The 5,717-nt window shown below is 41.6% G+C and overlaps 1 long non-coding RNA gene across 1 annotated transcript in view; it reads right to left on the minus strand.

The window, feature by feature from the left end:
* Nucleotides 1–5,343: 5,343 nt before the first annotated feature.
* LOC115947670 overlaps nt 5,344–5,717 on the minus strand; it is a 16,148-nt gene continuing 15,774 nt past the window's right edge. The window contains exon 4 of the long non-coding RNA XR_004081531.1: nt 5,344–5,572. This is a non-coding gene — a long non-coding RNA (uncharacterized LOC115947670). The remainder of the gene's footprint in view (nt 5,573–5,717) is intronic.

Genomic DNA, 5,717 nt, shown 5'->3' on the forward strand with positions numbered 1-5,717 from the left:
TGAGTGGCTGCAGGGAGCACAGCAGTGGGAGCAGGAATCACTGGACACACAATTCCCTTCTGAGACCCTTTCATCTGTAGTTTCACATCTATTCCATTTCCAGCCTCCCTTTCTAAGGGCAATAATTTCCTATTTTCCAGTTTTACAGGGCTTGTGAGAGGCAAACGAAGAACATTTCCAGAATAAGGAAATGTTTACATGTAAAATTAGTATTCAGGAGCAAGAAGAGCTGCACAATCTGCTCTGCACGCTTCAAGCCAAGAAATTTCATGTGAACATTGAATTTTTTATTTTTAGTTGTAGCATTGTGCTTGAAGAATTGACAGCTGAGCTCCCTTTTGGGGATTCAGCTTTGTATACCAATTTAGTAATAAAATTAACTTTCCCAGCACATTTCATGTGCAAACACTTCTAACAAAGTATCAGCCTGGTTTTGCTGCTGTATCATGAAATTCTCTCTTCTTGTGCCACATCAATCCCCACTTTTTAGGTCAGAGGTTAAATATTGTATCTAGAATGTAAATCCATTAAAATGTCAATAATTAGAGAGGTACCATTTATAAAGCTCTGGGTGTAACATTTTCCTCACAGTGTGTTGGTAAGAATTAATTCAGTTCAATTAACATCCCAAACTGAAAAAGCTGATAAAACACTGATAGGGAAATATGAAAAATGATCCCCAGCTGCACTTGGTTGTACAGAAAAATCTGAATGAGGAACTGAGCTTCTAAAAATAGGTTTAATTTTTTTTTTTTTTTTTGGAGTAGTATTGAATTATTGAATTGGATTCCACGAGTGCAGCCTGGATAATGGATTCAGGAGATTCAGCCCTGAAGGATTTACCAGAGGATCAGATAAATATAGGCAGAGACATGAGGAGAAATATTCAGATACCACCAAGAGCTTCCAAGCAAAACCTTGGGTATAAAACCAGCTGAGCAGGGGACAAACTGAGTGTTTGGCTTAATTAGACAAAGCCTTAATTTTAACGAACTTTCCAGAATGACAAGTATTAAAGACCACAGCAATTTCTAGCAGCCAGAACCTGATGGGTTGGGTGAGAATTTTGCCTACAGCTCTGAAGCCTCTGAGCATCCCCACCATGCAGGAACCCATCCCAAACCTTCCCAGAGAGCTGATTTTAAACCCTTGGGCTTTTCCCCCTTCTCTGTAACAAGGCATGCTGTCAGTGATTATTTCTCACATTCCCTCATGCTCCAAACATTGCTAGGCAGGGTCAGAAATGTAGAGGCAATGGAGGGTTTATTTTCCAGGTAACACAGCCCTTTTAATTGCCTATTCACCTGGGTTTAGATGGAGATGAATAAAGGGAAGTCACCCATTTCATATTCAGTGAGAGTAACTTGTTCCACCAAGGATGAACTCAGTCTCCACGGCCCAGCCCAGCAACCAGGAGAGATGGAACAGGGAGAGCAGCACCTGGGAGAGCTCCAAGGAATGAATTTGCCATCAGAAACGCAGCTCTGTGCCTGCCAGGACCACTGCACCCTGATTTTTATCAACTGGGAGGCCCCTGTGGTAACCTGGGTTAATCAGTGGCTGAGCAGCTCCCATAAATGGAATTTCGACTATTTTTGGGCAGGTAGAAACTGCCAAGGGGACATGGATAAAGGAGGAGCTGCACTCAAAGTCACTCTTGAAATGTGCTGTTGTCCAGAATTTGCTGAATTTTGCAGATTTAAACCCAATCCTCAACATTTCCACACGTCACGAAATGTTATTTTTATAACACGTTTGTGTTCTACTCAGTGATGCTTCCTCCTTCCACACAGCACCATTAATAGAGGGATTGTGGTGAAAATCAGCTGAATTACTGAGAAATAGAGGCTTTAGATTAATAGAGAAATAGATGTAGGTTTTATACCTCTGATAATCATTTTTCCAATTAATTTTTCCATCACAGTTATTACTTTTGATCAATTAGATTCAGACACCCAGGGCCATATCACCATATTATTCATAAGGCTGCATTTCAGTGAAATTGCAGTTTTACCAGCAGAAAAAGAGGCTTCTCCAGTTGCTGGTCCAGGAAATTGAGGGAGAGAGAGGCAAAAATTCTCCTGGGAGACCCCAGCTCCTCCTCATCCATGGTCAGGAGGGAACTCAGGTGTCCATTCTCTCTCTGGCCATACAAAACAAGGATTTATTCCTCAGCACAGCCACCCCAGCCTTGCTGATTTTGCTTTTTCCTCCTGAATTTTCTCCTTCTTTAAAGGCTGTTTTACAGGGGTTTGAATATCATCAAGAAGAAAGTTTACATTTCAACACTCTTAAATACTTGACAAATCCCCAAAGCCAAGGAAATTCAGCTTTAGGGCTGGCAATCCAGACTGACACTCCAACCTCGCTGCCACAGCCCCAAACTCCTTCCTTTTGTGCATTAAAGCCAGACCTCTTCACTAAATACTGATTTCTTTTTTTGTGGCAAAATTACAGTAACGAGTGCTCCAGTTTCACTAAACCCTAGTACCTACAAGATTTGGATTACTAAAATGTAACCTAAATCCTTTCTGCTGCTGCTGTGTGCATTTGAAGATAAGTAGCAGGGTGAGCAGGCTAATAATGGCTTGGAATCTCCTATGGATAGTTCAGCGCATCTCTAATTTCATTGCAACTCTTTTTCTCATTAAATTTAGATGAAAGACCAAGACATCTATTTCTTGCTTGCTATTTTTTTTTTTTTTTTTAATTTTTTTTTATTTCCTTGAAGGTATTATGAGAGTTGTGTTATATAAACTCTGAAATACAAGGGGAAAAAGCCCCTGTAGCAGATTAATTGGTGTTGTATTTCCAATTTTGATTGATTATTGTGGGAATGATGCTGGGCCATGACAATTAAAGTAATGTAGGAATTAACATTAAACTGGGCTTCTAACTCTCCTTGCTGTAGATGTGGGATTAAAACAGGTCCTTTTTATTTGTTTAGGATAATTTTAAAGGCATTTCTGCCACTCAACTCCTAATTAAAACAGTCTTTAAGTGGAAAAAACTCAATCCCAGCCTTTTGTGGCAGTGGAAAAATCCCCATTTTCTCTTTCCCACCCACCCAGCCAATCCTACCTGAGAGCAAAGACCAGAGTGAGCATGGGAGGTGCTGTTTGACCCCTCCCCTTTTGGATTCATCCAGCAAAATGGACAAAAACTGGAAAAAGAAAAAGAAAAAGGGAATTAAATAGAAGGTTTTGAGTAGGGCTGAGAGGAATTTCCATGGTGAGCAAACAGTTCCAGCACTCTGTAACTTTCTGGCTTCACCTTCATTGTCTCAACCATCTCTTGGCTCAGCTCCCACCAGGGTTTGGGAATATCTCTGACCTGAATTTTCCAGGAAAAAAAATACATTTTTTGGAGAAAAGATGGATGATGCAGATGAAAATACAGAAATGCATTTTAAAGTGTGAGAAAAGCTTTCTAAGGAGCAGATGAAATAGGGGAAAATGTTTTTTGGGGGTCCCAGCTTGCCTTAACAAGACAGGAATTCAAAAGGATTCCTGGTGAGGATCTGTTGGTGTCAACAGAGAAGTTAAATTAAATCTTGCCCAAACTCAAAATTGGGCAAAATTCAACTGAAATTGCCCAATTGAAAATGAAATCTTGCCCCAAACGGCAGAGATTTAACCCAGGGGTGGAACCTCAGCACAGAGAGCTCCAGGGCTGGCTTTGCCTCTCCTCAGCTGTGGCTCATTAATTCTTGACTCAATTTCCAGGTCTGGCACCTTTCTCCCTGTATTGGAGGTATTTGCCTCCCAAGTAATTCCAATATTCAGGTTCCAGAGGTGTTTGCTGCCTCTGGCTCAGCTGACATTTACTTGTGAGAGACTCAGCTGAAGCCACTGGTAATTTCTGTGAGGTGTTGGCATTAATTTTCTCACTCTCCTGCCTCGTTGCTCCAGTTTGTAAATCCCAACATTGCCTAATTTCCCCCCCCCCTTTTACTTACATTTGACAGGTTCATTGACTGTGGGATGTTTACTCTGTGCTATTTGCTTCCTTGGCTCTGGTATCCAGCAAAAAGACTTAATTTAGCTCAAAAAGACTAAATTTAGCTCAAAAATACTTCATTTAGCGCGTGTTGAGTGTTTATCTGAGCCTAAATCCATTTATTCCAAGTTAAACTTCCAAAGAAATTATTGTAACCTTCACTACTTGGGTGTTAACAACCTCTGTACACTTTCATTTCTGATTAGAAGGGATGAAGGAAATGTAATGATACAATAATTTGCTGAGAGCTGTCTAAAAAAATGTTCAGTCCTCTTTTATTCCTGTGCTAGCAGATGAGGCAAATTCTATTTCCTGGAGAAATCAATGCTGATGAATGCTAGGCTTAATAATTGATGTTTTAAATATGTATTCCACATTTAAAAACAATGGCCAAAGTTTATTATTACAAGTATCTTCTCCAAGGTTATCATCTACCAGCTGAACAAAGGATAAAATCACAATAATGGGAGAGCAACAGTGCTTGTAAAAGAATTATTCATAAATACATTAAGACCCAGCTGAAGACTTGTGTCAATAATTACCTTCATACAACAACACCCAGAGCTGATGTGCTGCTGCTGTCCTCGTGCAGACAGATATTAACACTTAATTCTTTCCACATTTATGGGGCCTGGAGGAATTGCAGGCTGTAAACAGAGCTGCCAGCTTCGACTGGTGATAAATTTATTTCCTAGGAGATGAACTGTGCTGGGCCTGAATGGGTGTGAGAAAGTCAGGAAAGGCCTGAGTTTTCCCCACATCTTTTTTATTTGATGGTAAAATCAGAATGGTTTGGGTTGAAAAGAGCATTCATGATCATTTTGTCCCATTCTTGCTGTAGCAGTGACACCTTCCACTGTGCCAGGGCGCTCCAATCCCAATCCAGGCTGGCCTTGGGCACTGCAGGGATCCAGGTGCAGCCACAGCTGCTCTGGGAATTCCATTCCAGCTCCTGCCCACCCTCCCAGCCAGGAATTCCTTCCCAATATTTCATCCACCCCTGTTTGTCAGTGTGAAGCCATTCCCTGTGTCCTGTCCCCTCATTCTCTCAGAAATTATCTCTCTCCATCCTCCTCACAGCTTTCCTTAGATTTCCCACTTCCCATTCTTTGCTCCCTCCCAATCAGGGCACAGAAGAGAATTTTTCTCACCTGCAGTAGGAAAATCACCCACAGTTCTGCTGTGATTCCAGCAAAACCTCACTCTCACCTTCCTGCCAATAACAAGGAGGTTTTTCCCCTCAACCCCCAGTCCTGGTGGTCTCAAACCTTCCTGTAGGGAAATCCCTCCATTCTTTGGGAGTGTTTCTGTCTGCTAAATCCCATCCATGAGCAGATTTCGGGTGTTCTGCTGCAAGAACCAGCTCAAGGTTGTTCTTCAGCTCCGTTTGAGGCGAGCAGAGCTTGCCCAGCTGCAGAAATGAAGAAGAAATTTCCACAGAGCTTGGAAAGGACAAAACTGGGATGTGGTAACACCTCCCCTTCCTTTGGGATTTTGGGATTATGGCATGGGGGTGAGGAATTCAGGCTCTGCTTTTGGAAGGAGCCAGCTTTGGTTCAGCTCCTGGCATTAGCTGAAAAAGAAAAGAAAGGAGATAGGATTGGATCATCAGAAAACTTCCCAGCCCTGTGCTTCCTGCAGCTGAGTGCAGTTCCCTGGATTTGACAGAGCAGATCAATGAAGAAAATATATTAAAAAAAAAAAAAAGAAAGAAAATA

This window comes from Geospiza fortis, unplaced genomic scaffold (genome assembly GCF_000277835.1).
Source record: "Geospiza fortis unplaced genomic scaffold, GeoFor_1.0 scaffold172, whole genome shotgun sequence".
Lineage (NCBI taxonomy): Eukaryota > Metazoa > Chordata > Aves > Passeriformes > Thraupidae > Geospiza > Geospiza fortis.